This window comes from Rhinolophus hipposideros, assembly GCF_964194185.1.
Source record: "Rhinolophus hipposideros genome assembly, chromosome: 20".
Lineage (NCBI taxonomy): Eukaryota > Metazoa > Chordata > Mammalia > Chiroptera > Rhinolophidae > Rhinolophus > Rhinolophus hipposideros.
Window position 1 is genome coordinate 37,249,547 of NC_138066.1, and position 16,577 is coordinate 37,266,123.

Consider the following 16,577-nt stretch of genomic DNA (forward strand, 5'->3'; position numbering starts at 1 on the left):
TCCAGCTGCATGTGGGCAGGGACACGCTATCCACTCTCCTGTCTCTGAGCTGATGGTTACTGGTGCACAGAGGATGCTGGAGGAAACCAGCAGGGCGCATGACTCACCAGCCTTAGTCACGCTGCCACAAGGACTTCTCTTCCTACAAGACGAAGACCCAAAATAAAAACGTGGCTGAGGAGCAAGGTAGTTCTCTGGGCTGTGTCTCTGCAGGACATCTGAGCCACCAGGAAGGGAGCTGAATTTATTATTTTCCACGTCCCCCAGGCCCCCTTCACCCCCGACGCTCACGTCAAAAGCGTCCTGGAGAACCCCAGAGCTGAAGGGTGGTAGAGAAAGAGGCTCTGGCCGAGTGGTGAGCAGGAGACTGGAGGTCTCTTTCCCACGATAGTCATTGTCTCAGCAGATCCTGGTCAGCCACATTATCACCTCCAACATGCGCACAGTGCTTTACAGTTTATAAAGTGCTTTCATACATGATCTCTCATTTGGTTCTCCCGAGAACCTGTGAGGCCATTCCTGGAGAGGCAGACTAGCGTAGACGTGGAGTGTGTGGCCTCCAGAGCCAAACAGCCTGCCTGGGAATCCATGTTTATTGCTTACCAGCTGTGGGAACGAGCAAATCCATTAACCTCTCTGTGCCTCAGTTTCCTCATTTAAAAAATAGGGATAATGGTGGCCGGTTAGCTCAGTCGGTTAGAGCGTGGTGCTAATGACACCAAGGTTGCCGGTTTGATCCCCACATGGGCCACTGTGAGCTGCGCCGTCCTTAAAAAAAAAAGGGGGATAATAATAGTACCTAGTCTGTACAGTTTTTGTAAGGATTAATAGCTTACTTCTTCACTGTCAGTCTGTCCAAATTAAACTGGAAGCTACAGAAAGGCGGGATCTTTGTTTCGTTTGCTGAGTGTCTGGCATCTTTAGGACGGTGCCCAACAAAGAGAAGTTTGCAAACAATATTTATGAATATTGCATGAGATACCATATAGGAAGGTGCTTTATAGTCTAAAGGAGACCAGGAGTGGGGCCCAACCCATTGCATTCCTGTCAGAAGGCATGGTCCCGTGGCACAGTGTCCCCCCATGAACACATGGCGGTCCCTGAAGAAATGCCTTTTGAGGAGTGTTTTGTGGTCAGAATATATTCTCAGCAACCTCTCATTCTTTCATTCATCCGTTTGTTCATGTGGTCAACACTCCTTGAGTACTGCTCCCTGCCAGTCCCTAGTCTGGGCACTGGGCATAGAGGAGGGTGAACAAGGCAGATCTTGTCCTTGCCCAGCAAACAGTCTATGGGACAGAGAGATTCCTGGAGGAGTCCAGTGCTGTGTGATACCAACCCCCAGGACAGAGGGACACATAGGGGCTCTAGGATCACAGAATCCTCATATCATTCCTTCCCAACTTTTTGGGGAGGAGAACGGGGGGCCTCTGCCCAGCATGGACTCCCCCAGCCCATCCTGAGATATCCCTTTGCTTTAGCTCATGGGTTTAGGATGGACAGCGGACGGGGAAGCTCTGGGAAGGCCCCACAGGAAGAACCCAGTCCAGGCACGTTCCTGCTGTAACCCTACTGCCTAGACCCCTGTGTTTCCCTGGAAGACATCTGCAGAGCCAGTCACGACATTTCAACTTTCTCCAATGAAGCATTATGAAGGTGGAGAGACTTGGAGTGCACCCTGGCCAATGGGTTATTTATTCCATCACTTGAATCACAATACATCTCCCAATTTTCCTTGATTTGGCTAATTCAAGAGATTAAGGCTCAGATGTGATGGGGGCAGGGTTGCCATTAAGTGTCACAAACCCCTCATTTTGTAGCAGCTGATGGGAGACCATAATTGCCCAGATGGTAGGAAAGCATGATTAGTCCTTCTTTTATGCCAAGCCCCAAGAGAGACAGGAATTAATCATGGAGCCCGGGTGGGAGGGGCTCTTCTGTCTCATCGCTCTCTCTTAAGCTGGCAAGAAGGTCCCTGATGAATATGCAGTAGAGGAAGCTGGTCACTCTTCCTGCTTAGCTCCAATCAGGTCTAGCGATAGCTTAGGTTTCTGGCAGGCTCTGTGCTCAATACAGATTTTCCCTCCACGTGTTCTCCCTCTGCTGCATATTTTGTTTCCCTTCTTCCTGCATGCTTCACTTCACCTCCTACTCACCCTGTTTTTATGTTCTTGACAACACTCTTACCAAGGTCAAGAGTGACCTACTTGCCAAGGTAAATGGCCTCGCTGGGTTGTCCTCATCTACTTGACCTCCCTATAATGTTTGAAGCTGTTGGTCACTTCTTCCTTTTGGAAATTCTTTTCTTGTCTTCTGGGACTCCCTCTTCCTGCTTTTCTGATCTTTTCTACTTTCATCTTCCTCCCCTTTCCTGAAAATGTTGACAAGTTCTCAGTTCTCTGTCTTAGAACTTTGTCTATTCTCTTGGCTCCCTCTGGCAGTGGCAGATACAGTTGGTCGCCCATTCTTTTTCTTCTTGTGCAGTAACAGTGACCCTCCAGGGGATGAACAATGATTGGTCTAAGAAATCACAGTAAATAATTTATTTTTGTCTGTGATCTGTTTAAGGGTGGACACGTGACATAGTCCTGGCCAGCGGGGCATGAGTAGAAGTGGGAAGGATTTCAGGGAACAAATGTGTGAGGCAAAGCAGCCCTTCTTGCCTTTAAACAAAATGTGAGGATATGGTGTCTGAAACTACAGTATCCATCCTGTGAGCCTGGGGAGAAGACCAATAGGCTTCATCACAGCCATGCTGCCCTGGACCTTTGATGTAATTAAGCCAATGAATGCATCAGTCCTGGCCTGGCCCTGCTATTCTCATTTTTAAGCTGCTGAAAGCATCCCTGACAGATATACTTGGAGATCCTAACGTCTCCCATGACTTCAATTACTAGCTCTCTGCTGATGCCTTTTGAGTTTATCTGTTTAATTCAGACCTCTTGCTTGAAGCATCACAGACCTTCACCTGGATATCACTGAAACCTAATGTCTATAACAAAACCCCATCTATATAGCCTCTTATCCTCAGACCTACTCAGTTTGCCTCCTGTCACCTGAGTACTTTATTCATACCTCTGCTGGAGTACTTGTCCCATGGGTTTGTCTTCCTCTGCAGAATTTAAACTCCCAGAGGACTGGAAACTTATCCTTCTTTAAATCCGTAGAATCAAGGAGGAGCTCATTAGGTTCTCTCTTTTTTTCGACAGCTCATTGTATCATTAGGTTCTTGTCGGCAGTAAAGGGCTTCAACTTCACCTACTTCTCCCATTTGGGGGAGGCAAATCCTCTTATTAGTTAGAACTGTGTTATATGCTCCCTTGGACCAATCTTTTGCAAAGGGAATAGCAATTACTACCAGGAATGGCTTAGAACAATCCCAAGTCATCCTCGGTGCTGGGCACACTGCTGTGTGACAAACGCAGGGTTCTGAATCAAGGCAGACGAGGAAAGTATCTACTGTACGGATGACCAATGATGCTTGCCACTGAGGTGCTCTGTCTTGGTTCAAGTTCTTCAGAACCCTCACTGCTTCCAAGATACACATAGCTCTGCGGGGAGTGCACTTGTGCAGGAACAATCTCTAAATGCTTCATGTTTATTGATCCAGAGCTGAGGCTGATTGTGTGCAGTTGTACAAGTTTGCAAACTTGACCTCCAGCAGGGCTGCTGCAGATACTTGGGGGTGTTATTCATTGCGCATGGGGGGCAGTGTCAAGGGGAAAAAGATGGGGCTGAAAATCAACTCTGCTTACCAAGCCACACACTGTGGCATGGGGTTGTGTCTACTTGGAGGTCGGGGTGTCTGGCTCCCATTCTCACAAAGGCATCCAAAGGCCTGGGGCTGCCCTGCCTTCCAGAAAGGCTGTATCAATTTATACACTCACCAGCAGTATTTGAGAATGTCCATCTTTCTCTGTCTGCTCTCCATTGCTAGGTATTATCACTTTAGAAAATCTTTAGCACTCTCTTATCTGCTCCCCTAAGCCTTTCTCTATGCATTTGCTGTCTACTCCCAGGTTTATCTTCCCCAAGAGCTTCACAAGATCTTCTATGACTCTTTCTTACTAATAAGTTAAATGCCTTACTTGGCATTCTGAGCCCCTCAGGGTCTGGCCCCACCCTATGCTCCCAGCCTTATTTCTCATTACAAATCTTTTGCCTACGCCAAACATTTGCTGTGCTGTTATTCATCCTCAAATTTCTTTATTCTTTTCTGTTCATTCTTGAAGCCGTGGCTTAGATCCCATCTCCTGCAGAAACATCTCTTGGCCACTTTCCCTTCTTATCACCTCTGCATTCCTTCAGTTCAGTGGTTGTCATGCTTGGCTGCACGTTGGAATCACCAGTGAGCTCTAGAAAATACCAACCCCACCCCCCAAGACATTCTGATTTAATCTGTCTGGGTGCCAGACTGGGCACTGGGACGTTTAGATTCTCATGTGCAGCCAAATTCCAGAACCATCTATTGAAATCATTTGGTCTTATTGCCTTGCATAGGGAGAGCTGGTTGGGGGAAGATTTAAAAGCCAGATTCCTTGGCTGCACCTCTGGAGGTTCTGACATCTGAATTTTCTGAACTTTTATTTAAAGCTCCTCAGGTGATTCTGATGTTCAACTTGATTGAGGGCCACTATGCGATGTTTATATATATATTTTTACACTTCCTGTACACAGTAGGTGCTTAAAAATGTCTATTTATACATTAATTAATTAAGGAGAACTAGAATGACATAAGTGTATAAAAGAAATTTGACAACTGTAAAGTGCTGTGCAAGCATAAGAGTTTATCGTTGAGGTTATTATTACTACTTTTAAGTTCCAAGTTTGCCCTTTACACTAGTATGATGCTGCAAAGTCCGTATTCAGGTTGCCAATCTTGGCATAGGGGCTTACTTACCAGTGCCCTAGACTGTGGCAACACACGTTGGTTTGGAGACTGGGTTAGGGCCTTGAATGCCTACGTTCCTAAGGCTTGACTTTTTAGTTCAGAGGCAAAACCCCTAAAACAAAAACCCCACTTCCTCTCCTCCCTCCTCCCTCTCTACTCCTCCCTTTTTCCCAGCACCCCAAATCCCCAGGTGCAAATGCTGTGGTGGCCCCAGCCAGAATAAAAGGAATCCTCCCCCCTTTTTTTAAAGCAGGGGTTTTGCAAAGCAAGGCCAGATTGGGGTGGAGGTGGGGCACAGAATTGCCTCAGAGAGAGATTGGGATGGGGGTTGAGGTGGGGGTCAAGAGGGGAGCGTGGAAAATGGCACTGAAGCCAGACCAAAATATGATCCTACTTTCAGTTACTCTTATTTTTTCCTCCTTCCTCTTGCCAATTATAGAAGCAATTCATATTTTGTATGGATGGAGGATGTGAAAAACAAAAAAGCCTTCAAGGAATATCCAGGAACATCTGACCACCCATAATTCTACCACCCAGAGAGAACCATTGTTATTTGAATTTCTTTCAGTCTTATTTCTATGCATAACAAAAATGGTATGCAGTGGCCTGATTTTTTATTTTCACTTAGCAATATATTATAAACATTTGCCTTTGTCAGTAAATATTCTTCTATAGCAGAAGTTGGCAAACTTTTTCTATTAAGTTTCTGGTAGTAAATATTTTAGGCTTTGCAAGCCATAAGGTCTGTTGCAACTGTTCAACTCTGGCATTGTAGCATGAGAACAATCATAGACAACACATAAACAAATGAGCATGGCTGTGTTCCAATAAAACTTTATTTACAAAAGCAGGACGCTGGTCCATTTGGCCAGTGGATATGGTTTGCCAACTCCTATTTTATAGCATTATTTTTGAAGAGCTTACTAGATTCCTGTTGTATATCCATAATTTTTATTTTCTTCTCTTGAACCTTAAGCCATTTCCACTTAAAAATATTACAAATAGGGCCGGCCCGGTGGCTCAGGCGGTTAGAGCTCTATGCTCCTAAATCCGAAGGCTGCCGGTCCGATTCCCACATGGGCCAGTGGGCTCTCAACCACATGCCAGTTCAATTCCTCGAGTTCTTCAAGGGATGGTGGGCTGTGCCCCCCCGCAACTAGCAACGGCAACTGGACCTGGAGCTGAGTTGAGCGCTCCACAAATAAGACTGAAACGACTACAACTTGAAGCTGAACGGCACCCTCCACAACTAAGATTGAAAGGACAACTTGACTTGGAAAAAAGTCCTGGAAGTACACACTGTTCCCCAATAAAGTCCTGTTCCCCTTCCCCAATTAAGAAAAAACAACAAAAAACAAAAAACAAAAACATTTGTTTGCTTATTAAAAAAAATATATATTACAAATACCACTGCAAGTAACACCGTGTTTCCCCGAAAATAAGACCTAGCCAGACCATCAGCTCTAATGCGTCTTTTGGAGCAAAAATTAATATAAGACCAGGTATCATATTATATTAGACCCAGTCTTATGTTATATTAAAATAAGACCAGGTCTCACAGTACCTATGTATCTTTTTTTTTTTTTTTTCTTTTTTTGCCCCTTGGGATAAATTCCTAAAAGCATGAACACTGGGGCATGGGATTTACCTAATTTTTAGGGCTTGCGACAAAAACTGCCCAGTTGCCTTCCAGGAAGTATAGTAGAAAAAGAGGGCTGCCCACTTCTCACGTTCTTGCCAACAGTGGGTATTTTAATCTTTGCCAATTTGATAGATTTAATTTCTTTCTTTTTTTTTTACTGATTGTAATCTCATGGTGTTTTCATTTAATGGTTTTGTTTGCAGGTCATGACACAGAGATACAGTGTGCTCTCACCAGTCCTTTGTCACCAAGTCTGCGGGCTTTTGATAGACAAATGACTTGGTCTGAGCTGCAACCCCAGATTTTTCCGCTTACAGATAAGCATGTGGTAGAGAAGAAGGTAGGAAGATTGCTATAAATTTAAAGTTAAATAGCTTCTCTCCCCAACTCCAATAAAGGGAGAAATATTTTGGAACTTATGTAAAAACATCTTTGTGATTTTGCCTGCACAACAAACCGGACTCCTTGTTCTAAGTCCTGGGGCTTGTGATCGCCTTCCAGGGTGGCGTCCTATCCTGTCACGTAGGAAGTGGTGCCTCCGTGTGACTTGCAGACTCTGCGGGCTCTTCAGGAGTTTGATTTGGGAAAGGGGGAAAAAGGCGAGTTAAGTTGCTGCCATGAAGTCCCAGGATAAATGGCTAAGTGGTGAACAATTTGCTGATGAACAATTTGCATCTAAGAGGCGGTTTGGGAGTTTCTTGAATAGCCCATGATTGCAGCTAAATACCACCTGCCATGCTGTCCCCCCACAGCTCCCCTTCTGCTTGGGAGGGAGTTTTCTCCTGGGCAGAAATCTGTTCTCCTGTTCCTTCACTCACCAGTGCTTTTATGCTAATGTTTGGGAGCTAGATGAGAAAACTAGATTTACCGGAAGTTTAGCTGGTTCCTCTGGGAAGAAGGAAGAGCTGTTTCCAACTGAGGCTCATCAGCTTTTGATTAAATTGGAAAAGTGGTGGCTGCAGAGGCCCTTTCCCCGTCCTCAGAGGTCTCTTTAGTGTGTTCTGTGGACGTCATGCTTGTCGCAATGCAAAGTCCATAGCCCTAACACCAGACCCAAGGGAGGCTGGAATCTTTAACAAGCACCCCTCGGTGATTTTACGAACCCAAAGGCAGTGGGTTCTAAACACAGGTGAGCCTCATTACCTGGAGGGGGTTAAAAACTATAAATCCTCAGGCCCCAGTGCCTGGAGATTCTGATTCTGTAGGCTGGGAATCCTTGAGTGGAAGTGGGAAGTGTTCTCCCAAAAGATTTTTGAAACAGCCAGGTCTGGAAATCACTACCCTCAGGAATTGATCAGAGGTAAAACACTAGGAATCCCCCTATTCGTTCTACAGGACCTGGAGCAGAAGAGGCAGGGAAGGAAGCTGAAGGCTGGTTCTGGGCCCATTACTTGTGCCAGATGGGCGTTAACTACTGAGCTCAGAGGCCCTTTGAACCAGCCCTTCATCTGCTCCTGGGAGGGAACTGCATTCTGCAAGCTGATTTCAGCCCTGAGCCTACCTGAGCCAGGGGAAGCTATGGGTGGGGTGGGAAGAGCCCGGGGCTAAACAAGTTAAAAATTTTCCTTCCAAGTTTGACCCACTCTGTGAACTTGGGCAACTTTCCCTAACCTCTCTGAGTGGGGTTTTGATGTGTAAAATGAAGATAATAATGACCACTTTAGACACTATGTACAATTTATTAATGTAAGGAGAAATACAAATAAGAAACAGCACCAGGAAAATGCATAAAATCACAGAAATGTAAATTTAAAACAACCTGAAGTACCACCATTTCACATAGTGGATGGATTATTTTAAAAAATGAGAGTGCTTAATGCTGATGAAGTTGCCATGAAATTGGTGCACTCATAGATTGTCAGGAAACGTTGCAAATTGGTACATATCTCTAAGAAAGTGATATGAAACTTTGTGCCAAGAGCCATAAAGATGTCCACACCCATTGACGCAATAATCCCATTTCTGGGAATTATCTGAATAATTAAAACAGAGCCAGAGTTGCATGCATAAAAACATGTATTGCAACATTACTGATAAAGCAAAAAAGAAAAAAAGAAAAAGAAAAACCAACCTGGAAATTAGCTAAACATTTAACAGTTGGGAGATTTTTAAAAATGTAAGTAGTTCTGTGCAATGGAACACTATGTAGACATTAAAAAGATCACTCAGTATGAAACCCTGTAGCAAATGGAAAACATTTATAAGTGTTAAGTGGAAATAGCAGAACCCCAGAAGGTATTCTCTTTGACTATAACTGTGTACACTGTGAGAGCGAGTGTAGACAGGGAATGGAGATAACATACAAAACAGAGAAACTATGCAGGGGTAAGGTTATAGGCACTTTTCTCGTTTCCAAAATTTTTAAAAAAATTACTCTTACTTTTTCTTTTTCATATTAGAAATTACTAATTCCTAAACTGTGAAAACTGTTGTATGTTCCTGAAAGATCGTTGAAGGTGAATCTACCATGTATGACTTATATTTTCACCCCTATCATCCTAGGTCTCTAAGACTAGACAACTCTCTTCATTCAGTGTCCAGCCAAATCCTGGGGAGAGAGCATGAGACAAAGTCTGTGGGCGCTGTCAGGCTCTAGGAACAGAGCACATCCTGAACTTATGGGGTGAATGTGTATACAGTTCTCTGGGCCATTGCTGGGGGAGGAGGGAGAGAAGGCACATGGATATTAGGTCTCAAGGGGTTCATAGAGAGGAAGACACCTGTTGAGGGTGTCTATTTATCCCAGTGGTTCTCAACTGAGGCTGCTACTTCCCCCCAGGGAACATTTTAATTATCACAATGATTGGGGGATTTACTACTTACTGGCATTTTGTAAATGGGGTTGAGATAGTTGTACACAACAAATGATCTGGCCCACAATGCCCGTAGTACCCCTGTTGAGAAACACTGATCTGGTCAGGATTGCCATGTACGGGTGGACAGGTTTGCCTACTGCCCAATTCTTGGGGTCATCATTCACATGATGGTTAAATATGTGGCTTCTGAAACCTGACTACCTGAGTTCAAATGCTAGTTGGAAGACATTGGATATGTTGCTTATTGTCTGGGTACCTCAGTTTTCTCATTTCTAAAATGGAATAGTAATAGTAATATACCTAATAATAATTACAATAAGGTAAGAATAACTTCATAGGATTATTCTTATGATTAAATTACTTAATATATGTAGGATTTATGTAGAATTTAGATCAGTGCCTGGCACAAGGTAAACATTCAATTCCCGTTAGATGATTCTTATTCTCTGAGATCTAACTTTCCCATCTACTTCGATGGAGACGCAGTTTCTACTCTCTGATCTTGACCATATATGTTCTGATATTTGCTCTCCCTGAGGCTTAACTTTTCTGGTCCTTTCTGTATCTTTTCTTCTTTTATTGGGAAATATTGGGGAACAGTGTGTTTTTCAGGGCCCATCATCTCCAAGTCCAGTCGCCGTTTTCAATCTTAGTTGCAGGGGACGCAGCCCACCATCCCATGCGGGAATTGAACCGACAACGTTGTTGTTAAGAACTCGCGCTCTAACCAACTGAGCCATCTGGCCACCCCTCCTTCCTGTAATCTTATAAACTCCCTTGCTTAAGCTTACTTAGGTTGGTTTTTGTAATATGTCACCAGACGTCTTAATAACTAAGGGAGAAATGGCACACCTGCATGGAACAACCGTGGATAATACAAAAGAGCTTTCAGTTAAATGTGAGATTGCTTGGCCTAGAAAGCTCACGAATGCCACAGACAATACCTAATCATAACTGAATGAAATTTCGATTCAAACCACAAGTCATTAAGCAAATGGAATGCTGCTAGCTCGGCTCTCATCCTGTGTTCTAAGAAAACAGACAGACCAAACAATCAGGACCAGTCCAGACACGGACTGAAAAGTGAAGGGAAAGAGACTTCCTCTCTCAAAACCAACCCTATTAGCATCTGAAGTTTTATCCTTAGCCATTCATGCCTTTGTTTAGCAGGGGGTCTTCTTTGAATATATGAATGTCCCTGGGAAGAGTAACTCAGAAAGCCTGCTACACCCTACTGAGAATATGTTTATTAACTGGTTTCCTCCTGCCTCCTCCACTTTCTACCCCCAACAACCAAGGGGGCCAGCAAGAGAGCCTGCCATCCTAATGGAGGCAGAGCATTGTAGAATGGATCTTGCTTCAATTGTTGGTGGTCAACCCCATGTTTACAGAGAGAGCAGTAGACCTTAAGGAACTGGAAAGAATGATCTGATTTGTTTCTGTCTGGCCTGGTAAACAGTGGGAATGACTGTAGTTGCTCTTTTTGCCAAGGACCAATCAGATCTGATTGCTCAGAGGTGAAGGCAGGGAGGGGGACTGGCTTTTGGCTCCCTGGAATGGTTGGTCATCACCCATTTGCTAAGCCAGCAGGTCTCAAATTCTGCTGCCCTTAGAATCACCTTGGGAAGCTTTAAAAATTCTCAGTCTCCAGTTTGCACCCCAGATCAGTTAAATCAGGATGTTTGGGGGTGGTTGCCAGGCATCAGAAGTTTTTAAAGAACCCCCGCCCCACCAAAGTGTAGCTGTTCCAAGGTGTAGCTGTTTGGGAGTCACTATTGTAAACATTTAGAGTGTGAGGCACCTTAGGTGACACAAAACAGGTAAGAACCTGGTTCCTGCCCTCCAGGCACAATGCTTAATTTTGTTAAATTTAATCTTCAAATTTATGTTTCTGTTGGTGTATAGTTCTGTGAATTATTTGTCTAATAATTCACATACCGTAACATTTACCCATTTAAAGTGCGTAACTCTGGCTTTTAGTACATTCACAAAGTTGTGCAACCATCATGACTAATTCCAGAACGTTTTCATCTTCCCAAAAAGAAACCCTATGCCCATTAATAGTTACTCCCCATTTTTCCCTCCCTGCAACCCCTGGTGAACATGAATCTACTCTGTCTTTATGGATTTGCCTATTCTTGACATTTCATACAAATGGAATTACATAACATGTGGCCTTTTCTGTTGAGTTTTTTTCACCTAGCATGTCTTCAGGATTCATCCATTTTGTAGCATGTATCAGTATTTCATTTCTTTTTATTTCTGAATAATGTTTCATTGCATGGATGTACCACGTTTTGTTTATCCATTCTCAGTTGATGAACACTTGAGTTGTTTCCTCTTTTTGACTATTGTGAATAATGCTGCTATGAACATTTATTTGTGTACAAAAATTTATGTATATGTGTGCATGTGTGTGTGTGTGTGTGTGTGTGTATGTTTTCATTCTCTCGGGCATATCTAAGAGTGGAATTACTGGATCATATGGTAACTCTATGTTTAGCTTTTTGAGGGATCGCCAGACTGTTTTCCAAAGTGGTTGCACAATTTTACACTCCTACCAGTAATATATGAGGGTTCCAATTTCTCTACATCTTTGCTAACACTTATTATTATATCTTTTTGATTATAGCCATTCTAGTAGGTACTTCTGTGAATTTTGACACATATGTAGATTTATATAACCACCACTATAATCAGGATACAGGATTGTTCCATCACCCCAAACAACTCCCTTCTGCTATTCCTTTATTGCCACACCTCCCCATCAATAACCCTTGGCAACCACTGATTTGTTGTTCTCCATCCCTATAGTTTTATCATTTGAGAATGTCATAGAAATGGCATCATACAGCATGTAACCTTTGGAGACTGGCTTCCTTTACTCGGCATAAATGCCTTTGAGATTCATTCAAGTTGTGTGTACCAAAGTTTGTTCCTTTTTTATTGCTGAATAGTATTCCGTTGTATGGAGGCACTACAGTTTATTTATTCATTCAACTGTTAAAAGACATTTGGGCTATTTCCAATTTTTGGCAATTATGAATAGAAACACTATAAATATACATGTACCAGTTTTTGTGTAGACATAAATATTCATTTCTCCGGGGTAAATGTCTAGGAGTTGGACTACTGGGTCATTGGATAAGTGTATATATGTTTAACTTTATAAGAAACTGCCAAACTTTTTTCCAGAGTGGCTGTTCCATTTTGCATTCTCACCAGCAATGTGTGAGAGTTCCAGTTGTTCCACATCACTGCCAGCATTTGGTATCATCAGTAGTTTTTATTTTAGTCATTCTAATGGGTGTGTAGTAATATCTAATCATATTTTAAATTTGCATTTCCCTAATGATTGATGATACTGAACACCTTTTCATGTGCTGATTTGCCAGCCTTATATTCTCTTTGGTGAAGTATTTATTTATATCTTTTGCTCAGTTTTTAAATGAGTTGCCTGTTTTCTTATTGTTCAGTTACGAGAATTCATTATATTAATATATTCTGGATACAAGCTGTGGGTTGGGCATGTGATTTGTAAGTGTTTTCTCTTAGTCTGTAGCTGAGACACAATATTTTCTGTACATGTGTTTGATGAGAGAAAGGAATAGAATTGATGTTTATTGAGCACCTACTATGTGCCAGACATTGTATTGGGTTGCTGGAGAAGCAGAGACATGAGTAAGACAGAGTCCCTGGTATCCCAGGAGTGGGGGTGGAGAGCTGAAGCTTAGACACGACCATTCATAACACATGCAGAAAAACAGTCACTGGAGGGAACTCAGCGACACAGAAGAAGGACACAGTAGCAACGAATGGTTAAAAGTGAGAACTCAAGAGTAGGACTCTCTGGTTCCACCTGCACCATTTGCCACCTGTGTGACCTTGGGCAAGTTACTAAACCTCTCTGCACCTTGCTTGCTTTATTTGCAAAACTGGAGCAGTAATAATGTCTACCTCAAAGGGTTGGAGGCATTAAAGGAGAGGATGCAGGTGGCATGCAGTAAACTCTCCCCCATTGGTAGCTGTTATTATTTCTTTTTGTAGCAACATTATTCTGTGGCAATCAGTGAAAGCTCTGTGGGGGAAGAGTCCTTTGAGCTAAGCCTCAAGGACTGGAAGGACTTCTAGAAGTTGAGATAGGACCAGCAATGTGATGGAAGGTGCTCTTTGGAACCATATACTTTGTCTCAAAGCTTATATTTCTTTTCTCTTCCTCGTTCCATTCCCTCCCCTCTTCAGCCTGTGCTCTCATCTCACATAGAGTCTGCCTTTCCTTTCCCTTCCTCTCCCTCTTTTCCTTCTCACCCACCGGAAGAGGTCTCTGTGGGCCCCTCTTGTGGCCTTGGCCTTACGAGATCACTGACTACTGGGTTATGGACCGCTGCTCTGAGGCTGCAGGGCCACCTTTGGATTCTGCCCCCCTCTCCAAAAGGAATAGGATGCTTTATAGAGGATTCTTCCCCTACCATCAGGTGCCGCTGCTCAGGGAGGGATGGATTTAGCGCTAGGTCACGTCTAGTACAGATTATCGAGCAATTTTCTATGCAGACGTCAGGCCTATATTGGGACAACAGCTGGACCAGCTCGAGCTTGTTCAGTTAATAATTTAGTGCCAGGAAAATGGGAGTTAAATGAGCCAGGAGGAGTATTTTGTGTGAACTTTGGGATACCTCTGACAGCAATTTGTATAATTTGTCCAGAAAGATACTAAAGCTGTCTGAATTCTAATGTCCTGACTGCCACACTGACCCTTTGGGTCCATTTTATTAACATGATTGGCTTTGATTTATGTTTATTTTACTGCTTTGGTTTCTCTTCTGAGCTCATGATCAGAGCAGTGGTGACTGGAAAACGACTCTGAGAAATTACTTTCCTGGGTGTCCTGATTCGAGGAAAGTTACCAGCTGCCATGGGTCTGCTCTGCTTTGCAGGGCTGGAATGTCTTGCAGCAAAATTGCCCCTTTTGGCCCAACTGGCCACCGTGTGTGTACAGGGCTGGCCCCATGGGTGTACGACCTGTGTAGTCAAGCAGGGCCGGGTGTTTAGAAGGCCCCTACATTTGGATTTCATGTTCTGCTCTTACTGTTTTGAAATTCTTAATACTTTACGAACAAGGGGTCAACACTTTGTGCTGGGCCCTAAAAATTATGTATGTGATCCTGCATGTGTGCCATGGCTCTTGATGTTGCAATTAAGTGACCCTCTAAGGTCATTCTGTCCTTTCTCCTGCCTCAGGGACCATCCAAAAATCCTGACTCTCATAGACCATCAGGGAGGCTATGGCTACCCTGTCTAAGAATCTTACAGCCCGATCAGCCAAGATATTATAAAACAGAACACAGAGAAAGAATTTGTTTAAAAATACATAACATATATATTTTAAAATTCAAAAGGTACAGAGTGTGTATGTTGTGGCACTCTTTTCTCCTAGTTTTCTTGTTCCCCTCCTGTAGAAGGAAGCACTGTTACCCATCTCTGGGAAACTTCCAGAGAGTATATGCTACAATGAACATATGCGTACATATCTCCATATTTCTTTTTCTTGACCAAATGGTGGGATAACTTGTATACTATTTTGAACCTTCCTCTTTTCACCTAACTATGCATCTCGGAAAATTCCAAATCATCGTATAAATCTACCTTATTATTTTTTTGGTAACAATTTCCCATTGTTTGGATTTACTATAGTTTACTTAACAAGTTCCCTGTTGATAGACACTTAAGTGGTTTCTGAGCTTTTGTTCCTATAAACAATGTTCTTAGAATTAGGCTGTCAGAGTTAGCAAATTAAAATACAGACTTCCTAGTTAAATTTCAATTTCAGAAAAACCAGGAATAATTTTTTAATATAAGTATGTCTCATACTTATGTCTCAAGAGGGCAGGATATTTGGGATATAGTTACACTAGAAAAAAATTGTGTTTATCTGAAATTAAAATTTAGCTGGGCGCCTGTATCTTATTTGGCAACTTTATCCTAGAACAGTGCATAGCACATAGTAGGGGTTCGGTGAAGGTTTATTGAATGAATGAATGAAGGTTTCCTCTCTAGAGTGAAAGATCATGCGGGTAGCTACTTGGACTTATTTCCTGCTCTGCTCTATCTGCAATGCTTGACAGATATTTGTTCAATACAGGCATACCTCATTTTATTGCTCTTTGCTTTACTATACGTCGCAGATGTTGCTCTTTTTTTTTTTTTTTTTTTTAAGATTTTGTTGGGGAAAGGGAACAGGACTTTATTGGGGAACAGTGTGTACTTCCAGGACTTTTTTCTAAGTCAAGTTGTTATCCTTTCAATCTTAGTTGTGGAGGGTGCTGTTCAGCTTCAAGTTGTTGTCCTTTCAGTCTTAGTTGTGGAGGGCTCAGCTCAGCTCCAGGTCCAATTGCCGTTTTCTAGTTGCAGGGGGTACAGCCCGCCATCCCTTGCAGGAGTCGAACCGACAACCTTGTGGTTGAGAGGACGCGCTCCAACCTACTGAGCCATCTGGGAGCTCAGTGGCAGCTCAGCTCAAGGTACCGTTCAATCTTCGTTGCAGGGGACGCTGCCCACCATTCCTTGCGGGACTCAGGAATTGAACCAGCAACCTTGTGGTTGAGAGCCCACTGGCCCATGTGGGAATCGAACCGGCAGCCTTCGGAGTTAGGCGCAAGGAGCTCCAACCGCCTGAGCCAAGGGGCTGGCCCCGATATTGCATTTTTTTACAAATGGAAGGTAAGATCCTCCACCAGCAAAAGGATTACAACTCACTGAAGGCTCAGATGATGGCTCGCATTTTTTAGCAATAAAGTATTTTCTAATTAAGGTATGTACATTTTTTTAACATAATGCTCTCACACATTTAATAGACTACAATAGAGTGTAAACAGCACTTTTATATGCACTGGGAAACCAAAAACTTTGTGTGACTTGCTTTATTATATTTGCTTTATAGCAGTGGTCTGGAACCGAACCTGAGCTGTTTTTGAAGTATGCCTATATGTGGACATATCCTCTAATGAATGTCTTTGGAATACGTCATTTGGACCATGAGAGAATATATTTGTAGAATAAATTCATTCATTTAAAAGTTTGATAGATTCTGTCAAATTGCCCTCCACAGGCCTCTGATGTTTTTTCGCCAAGTTGTCTAATTGTATTCCTGCTCATCACCTCAAGTCAGTTAACCTTTGGGGAGCTTCCCCCTTGAGGCTGCTCTAAATGGGGGTCAAAAAGGAATCAAAAG